Here is a 13,591-nt window from a genome sequence, read left to right as displayed (position 1 = left end):
CAAAAGTTTTTATTCAATCAAACTTACTTCAAAACTTAAGTTGGAAAGGTCCTAATCTCCAACAGTTTTTTGATACTCTATAGTCATTTCAAGTTTCGACTGATGAGAAAATATGTAATATAATTATCAGACAGTGAGGCGCATCATGGTGCTAGTCTTAGTCCAGATGAGTACCACCTTTTGTATCTTTGAGGTTGTTGCTCTTTTGAGCACATTCTCTGTTTTATTATAAAAAAAAAAGATTAATGGGTGCAAGACACTGCAACCAGTCAATCATGTTATCCTTACTTTCCAACCAATCATCCCGTAAAGTAACCTTCTGGGTTCACCATTGGGTTTAAGATTTCTACTTTATGAATGGTGGATCCAAAAATAATAGGAAACTCAGTTTTTGTAATTTGCCACACTTTGTCACTTTGAAGTAGTGTGCTGCTAGTCTGCTCCTCATATCCCTTTCTGAAACTAAGCACAATCCGATTTCTTGTAATATCCGATCAGTTTTCATTTGGTTGGTTAAGTTATTATGCCATGTGGTCGATTGAGATGAGGAGCATGGGCTGCTTCAACAACGATGGAACCAGGATTTTGTGTCTGGGTGGGCTAAAAAAATTTTCTTCATAGATCTCAATTTCATCCGTCTAAACTATCATAAAGATAAATGCAGTAACGTAATTAAAGTATGCATACAGTTTTTCCCTTATGAGAAATAGGGACGAAGCAAGCAGAACTTTAGATTAAGGGGCATAAATTTTTATATGTAAAATGATATCTTTGATTTAACTAGGCGGCCGCCAATTTTTTTTCTTCCAGATTCTTTCTATTTTCTAGTTTGCGAAAATATGGAAATAATTATTAAATCATAAAATATGTTGAATTTGTGAAATATTTGGACCAATACCTATACTATCTGTACTGCATTTTTAAGATTTGTCCCGTAATTAACCTAAGAACTACGAAGACGAAATGGACAAATAAAACTAATAAAGATTTATTTTTATTTATACTAGTAATACACATTATGAAATGGCTGGAGGGCATCGCGGTGTTAAGATTTGGCACTCTCTCTCCTCTCTAGACAGGCGATTTCCGACGATGAGGATTTTCTTTTTCCGACAACCTAAACTGCTCAGATCTAATTAGATCTGAGCTGTACCAGTTTCAATCCTCAAAGATAAGATTAGATTTAGTTATCTAGAGAAGACAACAGAGAAAATAATCCTATTTCAATTTACACATCTAATTCAAATCAACTCACCTTCAAAAGACAAGAATAATGGGATCTGAGTAATAGTCTTGCCGGGGCTGGCATACAAGTGTTTGATAATGAAGATGGTGGGGAATAAAGACTTTGATGTATTGGGGATTAAAGGGGGAATTTCTGCTTTCACTCAACCCTGGTACTCGATTTTTACCTAAGTTTTTTCCATGGGTATGCACTCGTTTCTTCCGTTTTTCATTCTCTTCAGTTAGGCATACCACCCTTTGTTTTCCATAATTTCCATGCCTTATTTCTATCTTGATCAGATGAACCCAATTCCTTTAACATGCTATCAATCTGTTTATTGTTTTCTTGAGTTTTAATGCCTTTCTAGGTCTTTTTTAGTTTCTTTCTCTAATCAAAGCTAGTGTTTTAGTCTAGATCTTGGAAAGAAAACTCGTTTTGGAATTCCTCGGTGTTTGTTGATGGAGTTGTTTGTTTAAGCTGTGTGGGTCGATTAGTTTTATGATAGTGTCGCTGGTGTTGTTCTCCGGCGAATATCTGTTTGTTTCTCCGGTAGAACCGTGGCTTGCCGTATTTGCAAATTTTGGTATTTTTATTTATTTAAAAAGAAAAAGTTTAACAAAAAGAAAAATTAGAAAATGGGAAAAAGTCAAAGGTCAACAGCGAGTTGTTGCATGACGTGTTGTTTTGTAGAATAAGGGAACTGATTAATATTTTTTTCGTGGGTTGTAGTAATGAGGTTCAAACTCTCGGACTTGTGAAGATTAAATTTAAAGATTTAATAAAATTATGTACAAAATTATTAACAATGGGTGCGAGAGGTAACCAAGACACTAGATTCCACTATTATGCAAAATTGAATGATAAATATTTCAAAACTCTATTCAATTCTTAAGTCCTCTTTTATCTTTAATTCACTATCAATCATACATATTCTCAAACATTATTTGTAAACCTTAAGCATAGATTATCAAGAGATTAAACCAAGCATAACCTATCAAACTGAATAACAAATAATTAAGACAATCATTCAAACAATTTAAAACTCTGCAAAAGCAGCGATTAGGTAAATTATATAATTAAATGAAATAGTTACCTATTTATATTGTGTGAATAGCTTCCTCCATTGCCTTGGTTACGAGGGAATTAACTCATCATAGTAAAAATGCTCTCAAAATAATTTATTATGGCTCAAAAATGGTTCACAATGATGAAATGGAGAGAAAATGGTGAAAATCAGGTGTTTGCAACGTTTATAATCGTTGCATAACCCGTTACAAAGAACGATATCTCTTAAGTGCTGTAGTCGTTGGAAAACTACGACCCATGTTCCGGTGTCGCTGTTATAGTTGAAGAACGACTGCTCTGGCAGGTCCGTTCTTCGTGTTCTTCATGTTCTTCTTCATCATCATCAGCAGCAGCAGAGTTCTGAAAACTCTTGATTTCTGCTTCTCTGGCCCTCCTATCGACTCCCCAAACTCTCGACACCCTCTCTAGTAGACCCAAAGAGCCTATTTATACCCAACAACAGCTCCAAATCTCGCCAATGACTCCAATATAATTCTTCATTATGCGGGCAGTGAATAACAATATTTTCCGAATATTTTCTTACCAAACTTGGAATTTCTTGCGTAAAATTCCTCCCTCCACGCTCCAAATCGATTCTTCACAACCCAAAGTGATGCTCGAGCCATTCCACATCATCAGAACACGTTCATAACTCTCCATGACGCGTGATTATCATCCTCCAGTGCATGCTTTCCCTGTTTTGAACTCGAGAATCAGAACACGTATTCCAGCCAAATTTGATCGAAACCACCACCCATACTTTGTTCCTTATGCCAAATCACATCTTTCTGCCAATTTTCAGCGATTGAATCGCACTCTAACCCATTCATTTTGACAATCAAAATTCTGCCAGTTGAAAACTTCATTTCCCGCCAAAAACACAAATTCAAATTGTTGAAGAAGGTGCCCCTTATCCAGAGTGCTGGGGGTGCGAATATCAATTGAGGTGGAAATAGTAATTTTTCTGGGTTCCTCCGGGACATTTCTGGGACGCTTCCGGTGCATTTCTGGGGTGCCTACGGTACATTTCTCCGAGGTGTAAAACACTGCTTTTTGAGCCCATTTCGCCGCAAGGGCTTATTTCTCTAAAATTTCCTACAAGAACACAAAATAACACAATAAGTACTTAATCGAGTCTAACAATACAAAACATTGAGAACAAAATAGACACATAAATGCGTCTATCAGGAACCCCTTTTTTCCCTTATCCTGACAGTGTGCGAAGGTTTCCAAGTTTAGGTGTCGGTTTTCCAGTGTAAGGCTTTGTCTTTCATATTTATCTCTTAAGCTTTCTAGATTGGGCTAATCTGCTCAGCTGTTTCTAAAGTTCTGCATGAATTTATGGAATTTATCATGTGGCTACTCATCTTTAGATTGCTACCATATAATTCCCCCAAGCGCCCCACCATTCTAATTTCTCACTAATGATGACCAAAAGCGCAAGATACATTTGCCATCCCTGGTAAGTTACTCAAATTAGTACTTTTTTAAATCTTCTATAATAATTCCCATAGGTACTTGTTGTTTCTTAGATTTTTGTAAGTGCTATCTTATAAAGCACATCTTTCTTACTGTTATTATTTGTTTATTTGGTGTTGTAAGTGCTATCGTATAAAGCACATAGTTTAGGTTACTGTCACGTAAATCTTCCATTTCAGTTAACTGTACAATCCTTGTTTGTACCTCTTATATTAAGTGTAATAGTTGTATTAGTCTAGTTGCAGCTTAACTGCATTTAGCATTTGTATCGAATGTTCCAACCTCCTCAAACAGACGCAAGAAAAGATCCAAGGGAGGACTACCCGACAATTTTCGCTATCACCGGCACTCATTGGAGAGAAATTATGGATCAAGCAGCAACAAAAGGAGGCAATCAAGTATCGTTCGGGAAATACACCGCAACATCTGAATACAATAGAGTGACTACAACTTTGGATCAGTTGCATCGCAACCATCTACCTCAATCAAATTTCCTGTAGACTTTGTGTCCATCAAAAGTACAACTTTTCTTGTGGAAAGCATTGACCGAAGGCCATTCGACCTTCGAAACCCGGAACCATTATCACCTGCTCAACTCCAACATCAACCCTCGGTGCATATTTGATTTAAAGACTGATGCTCACATTTTTAACCAATGTCATGTTGCTTTAGATTCATGATCTACTAATCCAAATATAACTGATGAATCTCGTGTAATAGCTCTACAGTAGTTTAATAAAATTTATGCTTCAAAAAAAAAATGAAATGGCTGGATGGGCTTTCGTAATAGTCACTAATGGGCTAACTCCAAACCTGACCTGGGCTAAATAAAATTTTCTCACCAGTTTAAGAAGCATTTCCTTCAGTTGCTAAAACCTTTTCATCTCTAAATAATGGAAGTCAATAAGACTAGATTCTCATTAATCACTTATGTTACCCTTGTGCTTTTGTCAATGACGTTGTTGCCAACATCTCGATCAGCCATCACCTCCGCAAACGAAACAGATAGATTTGCTTTACTTGCATTCAAAGATAGAATAACAAGTGATCCATTCGGAGCATTAAGCTCATGGAACAGTTCTTTACATCATTGCAGTTGGACAGGAATTACATGTAGTCCAAGCACTAGCAGAGTCGCCGTCTTAAATCTAAATGCTCAGAGTTTGGTAGGTTCTATATCTCCACACATACATAGGAAACCTTACGTTCTTAAAAAATCTCAGCCTGAGTAGAAATAGCTTCCATGGTGAAATTCCACAGGAAATTGGTCGCTTGTTCCGGCTTCAGTTCCTTTATTTGGCGAATAATTCACTACAAGGAGAAATTCCAAACAACATAACCTCTTGTACTGAGCTTAAATATTTCTTTGCAACGGGGAATGAACTAGGAGGGACAATTACCCAGCTTGGTTCGTTACCTAAGCTTGTTCTGTTAGAAGTCTCGAGCAATTACTTATCTGGAACCATCCCGGTTTCACTTTCGAATATTTCGACCCTGGCTGCAATTTCTATGTCATACAACAACCTATACGTACGGCAACATTCCATCAGAGATCAGCAAGTTATCCAGCTTGGGATTTTTTTCAGTCTCCAGTAATAACTTATCCGGTATTGTTCCGCCGCAACTTTTTAACATCTTGTCGATTTATCTATTTGCTGTGGCCGGAAACCAGCTCTATGGAGCCATTCCGCCCACCATTGGAACTACCCTTCCCAATCTCCAAATGCTTTATTTAGGTACAAATATGTTTTCCGGTACGTTGCCAAACTCTATATCTAATATTTCTAGCTTGTCTACGCTGACTGTCTCTCGCAATCGATTCGTAGGACAGGTACCATCTAATTTGGGATCCTTGCAAGGTCTTGTTATACTACATTTAGGTGATAATCAATTTGGAACAGGACAAGCAGACGATCTAAACTTTATGAATTCATTGTCTAATTGCAGTCTTTTAGAATTCTTACTTATAAATGATAATAATTTTGGGGGGCAACTGCCGGATTCTATAGCAAACCTGTCAACAAGGCTTACCAAATTATACTTGGGGGGGACCATATATACGGTAAAATACCAGCAGGAATCGGAAACCTTGTCAGCCTAAACTCATTAATGATGTATGATAGTCTGTTTTCTGGCAATATCCCTGTTTGGATTGGAAAGCTTCCAAATCTGGTGCTTGTTTCAATGTTCGGAAATCAACTATCTGGACAGATTCCATCAAACATTTGCAACAGTACTAGGCTAGAAGAAATCTATCTCGATGGAAATAGATTACAAGGTCGAATTCCTCCGAGTCTCGGCAACTGTCATAGACTCCTACTGTTGAACCTTACACAAAACCAACTTACTAATGGCAACTGCAAGATGAAACTTAGCTTATATAAAGACAACTCTCTTTATTGATGTTTAGAAAATCTCTCAAAACTAAACACAAGCTCTAATCTTGCTCATATGATCAACCACAACTTTGGTGATCATATATATATAGAACTATGAATTCCTTTTCCTAGTCCTATTACCTTATTACATGTCTTTCCTTTTCTTAAAACTAGATGACTTCTAATTCCCCTAGGATTACATCAATTGCCTTTTCTTATCCTAACCAACTTGTTAGAGATTATCTTAGGCTTAATGTTGAAGTTTAACCAACATTCTCCCCCTTAAGCTTCAACCTTACCCGTGACATATCTTGTACTCCAATCAATTGTCTCATTTCTTCAAACTTGATCCGAGCTAATGCCTTTGTCAATATATCTGCTTTCTTCTCAGTTCCTGGTATGTGTTCAACGTTGATGATCTCCTTCTCGATACATTCTCGTATGAAATGATACCTTTTGTGAATGTGTTTCGTCTTCCCATGAAACACTGGATTTTTAGTGAGTGCAATTGCAGACTTATTATCAATCTTGATGAGAACTTTTTCAGGTTCTCTTCCTTTGATTTCACCCAACAGTTCTTGAAGCCATATTGATTGTTTAGCTGCTTCTGTTGCGGCCATAAACTCAGCTTCACAGGATGAGAGGGCTACAGTGTCTTGCTTCTGTGAAGACCATGTAATAGGTGCTTTACCTAGATAAAATATATGACCAGTTGTACCTTTTCCATCATCTTGGTCAATATTATGACTGCTGTCACTATACCCAACAATTCTTTTTGATCCTCCTCGACCATACTTCAATCCATCGCTGATTGTTCCTCTTAGATATCTCAATATTTGCTTTATTACATCACCATGAGACTTGCGTGGACTCTGCATATAACGGCTTGCTACTCCCACAGAGAAAGCCAAATCTGGTCTTGTGTGTAATAAGTATCTTAGGCATCCAACATTTCTTCTATAACTCGTTGAATCAATCTCTGCTTCTTCTTGTGCCTTTGAAACATTAAGTCCAAACTCCATTGGAATTCTTGTTGGATTACAAGTTTCAAGTCCTGTTTCTTTCAGAATTCTCCTTGCATAAGCTTCTTGTTTAATCTGAATACCATCTACTGCTTGATGGACTTCTATGCCAAGGTAATAAGTGAGTTTTCCGAGGTCTGACATCTCAAACTTTGATGACATTTCTCTCTTGAACTCATTGATCACCTTAAGGGAGTTGCCAGTCAAAAATAGATCATCTACATAGACTGCAATCACAAGAAGCGTTCCCTTTTCTTCTTTTTTGTATACTGATGTTTCTTTAGAGCACTTAACAAATCTGATTTCTCTTAAGATTTGATCTAACTTTGTATTCCAGGCTCGAGGAGCTTGTTTTAGACCATATAGAGCTTTTGATAACTTATAAACCTTATGCTCTTGTCCCTTTACTTCGAAACCTTCTGGTTGTTCAACATACACATCTTCACTTAGTTCGCCATGCAAGAATGCCGTCTTTACGTCTAAATGATGTATTTCCCAAGAGTTTGATGCAGCTTCTGCTATTAAGAGACGAATTGTCTCTAGTCTAGCAACTGGTGCGAAAACTTCATCAAAGTATATGCCTGATTCTTGAACGTATCCCTTAGCTACAAGTCTTGCCTTATATTTGTTAATAGTTCCATCAGCATTTCTTTTAACCTTGAAGATCCACTTGAGGCCAATCACTTTTACCCCACCTGGCTTATAAACTAGAAACCAATTCTTGTTTCTGTTGATTGAAATAATTTCTTCTCTACATGCTTGTCTCCATTTAGTCGAGACCTTTGCTTCCTGAAAATTCCTTGGTTCATCATTAACAGAAAGTAGCATAATCTCACATTCTTCTGCAGCTTGAAGAACATAATCCTCCAGATACTGTGGCTTTTATATCTGTCTTGTTGATTTTCGCAGTGGAATGGGTTGAGTTATTTCATCGATCTCCTCTTCTTCTTCTTCTTCTTCTTCTTCTTCGTTATTCTCAGTGTTTTCATTATTCTCTTCTTCTTCTTGATTAACATCATTGTTTCCATTGGTATTGATGATTATGGGTCCTTCGCCTTCATCAATTACTTGACCCCATCTCATGTGAAACATTCCTGGATCCCTACTTGGTCCATCATTAGTTTCTTTCCAGTTCCAGTTTGCTTTTTCATCGAATACCACATCTCGACTCACTATTACTCTTTTCGCTGTTGGATTGAATAATCTGTAAGCTTTGGATCCAGGCTCAATTCCTAGATGCACAAGAGCCTGTGATCGATCATCCAGCTTCTTAAGAGTTGCAGAATCGACTTTTGCGTATGCTCTGCATCCAAACACTCTTAAATGATCTATGTTTGGTTTTCTCTTTCGCAAACTTTCATATGGAGTCATGTCTTTCAGAGATTTCGTAGGTATCCTGTTTATTAGATATGTGGAGTGTCGTACAACTTCTCCCCATAGATAATTAGGTACCTGCATAGCCTTTAAAGAACTTCTTGTCATCTCCATTAGAGTCTTGTTTCTCCTCTCCACCACTCTGTTTTTTTGTGGTGTATTAGGACCACATAAATCAGCATGAAGAAGCTCTAATGGCTTTGAGGCTCTGAATGTTGTTGCTTTTGGAAAACCTTGACGCGTTTGTTTCCCAACTAAACATGATTCATGATGAGTGCCAAATATTGTATATATTTATCCCTTTTTGTTGGCATTTAACTCATCTTTTATGCATTAATTCTACATTTTATCCCATATTCTGTATTTTCATTGTTTTCAAGAATAAATATTTTTCTTACTTAATTTTGCATTTTTAGGTAATAAATAAAGATTGGATGAGTTGCGGAGCAAAAAGAGCAGAAAAGTGGTGAAAAGCCGGGAGAAATTACGCAAGGAAGCCGCAAAGAATGGAGCGCACGTCCAAAAAGCTGGAAATGGGCTCAAGAAGAAGAAAGTTGTTCTTAAAGAAGAAGTGGGCTCAAGGTTTTCCAAGCCCAAACCCATATTCTATACCCAAAAGCCTAAAACCCAAATCCATACCCGCTTGCGTCTTCAGCCGTCAGATCAGTTCTCAGAAGCATCCGACGGTCGCTCCCTTGCTGTGCATCGAAGTTTGATATCTCCGCCTAACACTACAACACCTAACTCCATCTGGCGTCGTTGATTTTGTTGTATTATATAATCCAGCGGTCGTTACAAGCTTCACTTCATCTCCGTCCGATTGATCTTTCATCTCCCTATCCCACGGCTTACGTCGCAGACATCAAAATCGATGCACTCGCCTCACACCCTAGCGACACCCTACACCCCAAACAAACGCACCCTTCCCCTTTCTCCATCGAACCCATCTCCTCCATCACCCCCCTCTGCAGAACCACCATACCCGTACCACCATCATGTCCGTCTCCATCACCACCTCACCCCAAATCACTCCACTATTTTCTCCCCAACTCTACTCTACCTAAGCCCATCATCACCATCACGTACCATCTCTTTAGCATCACTAATCCAATTTCTCATCTCTCTGCTCACTGAAACCCTAGGTGAGAAATTGGGGATATAAGTGATGATTAAAGCACAATTGGAGCATGGAGGAACGAGAAGAAGCAGGAGAAGAGTGGGTCGACGAGATGGAGCGAGTATCTCATCAACAGTAGGTAAATCAATTTCACCAAACCCTAGTTCTACTGATTTTGGGGGAAAATTGGGGGAAAACCCAAAATGGTAATGGGTATAAATTGTGTATGTGAGTGTGTGAAAGACTGTATATTCTCTGGACTAGCCAGTAGAGAATTTGCTACAAATTTTTATGAATTTCAATTTCAGTGCTTATCAGTTAACAAGTTGAAAATTGCATATTTTTAGTTATCTCAAATGTTGCTAGTTGTGTATGAATCATCTGTGTTAATGTATGTATGTTGCTACATCATGGTTAGCATGAGCTAATCAGCATCAGGCCAAGGCTCAGTGAAGCCTTGTGCACTGTCAAGTGACTAGAAGCTAGGATAGTTACTTCCTTGTATGTTTTGATTGAGCAAATGAGAGATACCAATGCTCATAGATCCTGTGATTGGCTGTACTGTCAAAAGACAGCCAATGCTAGGGGCAGACTAGTGAGCAAATTGGTATTCTTCCATTTCTAGATGTATGCATAGGAACAAACACAACCTAAAACATGTCATTTGATTAGGACACAAGGTGGATCCTAAGCCTTGGCTTAACCACCAATCCCTTCTCAGTAACTTGCATTTTCAGTCCTGTGTGCTTTCAACTCAGTTAATTTTCTTGCCTTTTTTTCTTGCACTTTGTAGCTTCTGTGCACTGAAGTCAGTGCACAATCCTCACTCTGCCCTTGGCTTCCAAGCCTTGGTTCTTTGCTAATTTACCTTGTCTGTTATCTTTCCCTGTGGTTCTTGTCTGTATGCCATATTGCTCTGCCTTGCATCATCACTACACACTTTAGCTAGGAAAACTTCTTGTATGCTCCTCTCCCTGTGGACAAACCCCCACTCATCACTATATTTATAAATCTTGACCTTGTATACTTGCAAGTGTTTTGTGTGCTTCTTTCACACCAAGTTTTTGGCGCCGCTGAGGGGAGCTGGCTGCCATATTTTGAAGTTTTCATAGCTGTTGGTGGCCTTGTTGTGCTTGCATAGTTGTGTGTGTTCTTGCTATCTTGTTCACTTTGCTAACTGCTGCTGGAGCTGTGCATTATTGTGTTTTGTGTTTTGTGTGCTGGCTGCCAGCCTGCTGCAAGCTGCTGCTGCTGTTGCTGCTGCTGCTGGTGCCTTCTCTGCCAAGCTGTGCTGTGCTGTTGCTGCCAAGCCAAAGTCTGCTGCTGCTGTGCTGCTGTTTGCTGGTGAACCAAAGCAACTGCTGCTGCCAAGTGAGCTGGGCTGCCAACTGAAGTGAAGCTGCTGGGCTCTGCCTTCTTCTAGTGGGCTTGTACTTTCTGAATTGGCTTCACCTGCTGGGCTGCTCCACCTGTTGCTGCTGGGCTTGGACGTGAGCTGCTTAGGACGATCATAAAGCCCAACTGGGCTGTGCAACTAAAAGGGGACTAAAAGCCTATTTTTGGGCTTCCCTCCAAAAACAAGTAAGCCTAACCCATGAGTTAACCCACTTGGGCCTCATTTAAATTCAAATTCGGGCTTGTAATAATTAATTTAATTATTTATTTGGGATTGTAATAATTTTTATTTTTTTTTTTTTTTTTTATATTTGGGACTGTAATTATTTTTTTTTGTTTTTTTTTTTTTTCTTTTTTTTCTTTATTTTTTTTTTTCTTTTATGGGTTTGTTTAATTATTATTATTGTTTTTTTTTCTTTTATGAGTTGTGCTAATTTATGCTAGGTTTAGTTCAAAATTTTTTTCCAAAGCCCAATTTTTAAACCAAAAACAAAACCCCTTCTTTAAACCAAAACCCATTCAAAACCAAATCTTCATAACCCTTGTGGGCCAAATTGTTTCCGATTGCTCTGTCTGACCAACATGTTAGTTAAGGTACCTACTAGGACATGATTGTGACCTACAGAGACCAGACAAACAGACTTGTTAGAATTAACCCAGACGAACCTATCGAAATTCTAAGTTCTGAGGGAGACAGTCCAGATCAACCAGAAACAATGGGAGAACCCCGTACCCTCAAGGATTATATGTACCCAACTAGAGCCAGTCAACCTTCTTGTATTTTGCTGCCCGAGGCTAATGGCCATTATGAGCTGAAATCAAGCACAATACAGATGCTTCCTATTTTTAGAGGTGTTGAGAATGAAAACCCGTACCACCACGTGAGAGAATTCGAGGAAATTTGTGGAACTCTGCGTTTCACTCAAATGACCGACGAAACCCTGAAGTTAAGGCTTTTTCCTTTCTCCCTGAAAGATAAGGCAAAGGCCTGGCTCTATGCTTTACAGCCTCAATCCATCATGACATGGGATGACCTCATAAAGGAGTTTTTCAAAAAGTTTTTCCCGAACCACAAGACTGCGACAATTCGTCAAAGTCTGAATAGCTTTGTGCAATTAGAAGGTGAGACCTTAGCTAGATACCTGGAGAGATTCAATGAATTATTGCTCCAATGTCCCCATCATGGTTTTGAAAAATGGAGACTTGTGCAAATTTTGTATGAAGGTCTAGATGTGTCCACCCGAACAACGGTTGAGTCGATGTGTAATGGTCTATTCGTAGATAAAACTGCTGACGCGTCTTGGGACTTCTTGATTGAAGTAGCTGAAAAGACGCAACAGTGGGAATCCATCCGTGAAACCAGAAAGACTACATCCGAAGCAAAGGCTTTTAGGATTGAAGCGGATTTTGAGGGAGAGCAAACATGGCATCAATAGTTAGGAGATTAGAAGAGTTAGAACTACATAAAAATTCAAAACCTTCCACCACTACTCTCCGAGAACATGTCGCTTCGTCTGTTTGTGCTGCTTGTAACGACCCCAACCATCAATTCCAAAATTGTCCAGATTTGCTTGCAGTCCAGGAGTCTAGGCTTGAACAGGCACATGCCATGTTTCAAAAACCAGAGCATAACCCTTATTCACAGACCTACAATCCAGGATGGAGAAACCACCCTAACTTTTCATGGTCAAAAGGACCCACTCAAGGAGGACCATCTCAACCCAATCAGAGCTATCAAAACAATCAGGGATATCAGAACAATCAAGGTTATCAACACCCGAGAAACCCTCAACAACAATCAAACTCTCAACAACAATCATATCCTCAACACAATACCGACAAGAGATTATCCACCCTAGAGGAAATGTTCCAGAGTTTGATGCAAAGTCAGAAAAATCTAGATCAAAAGATGGATCAAATATGTGAGAGAGAAAAGGGTAAACTTCCGAGCCAACCCCAACAAAATCCAAAGAGGATATTTCAAACAGGCACAACATCCTGCACTGAAACCTCACCTGATCAAATCCATGCCATTACCACCCTCCGAAGTGGTAAAGTCATCGAGAACAACGTGGGCGAACCTAATGAATCTGATACAAATTCCACACTGTCTCCACAACCCCAGAAAACCAAAGAATCTGAGCAAGTTGGAAAATCTGACAATTCTACTGCTGTGAATGTCCCTTTGCCAACTCATCTTCCTGTTGCCCATTTCCTCAAAGATTGATCTATCAACAGAAAAGTACCCATTACAATGAGATGTTAGATCTGTTCAAGAGAGTCAACATCAACATTCCTTTTCTTGAAGCAATCAAGCAAATCCCTGCTTATGCCAAATTCCTCAAAGACTTGTGTACTCAAAAGCGCAAGCTCAATGTGCAAAAACGTGCTTTCTTAGCTGAGCAGGTGAGTTCCATCATTCTGAACAAAACTCCACCCAAGTTTAGGGATCCAGGATGTCCAACAATTTCTTGCACTATAGGAGAACACACGGTCAATAAAGCGTTATTAGACCTAGGTGCAAGTGTTAACCTAC

The sequence above is a fragment of the Papaver somniferum genome, chromosome 1 (genome assembly GCF_003573695.1).
Source record: "Papaver somniferum cultivar HN1 chromosome 1, ASM357369v1, whole genome shotgun sequence".
Lineage (NCBI taxonomy): Eukaryota > Viridiplantae > Streptophyta > Magnoliopsida > Ranunculales > Papaveraceae > Papaver > Papaver somniferum.
This window is presented reverse-complemented; position numbering follows the sequence as displayed.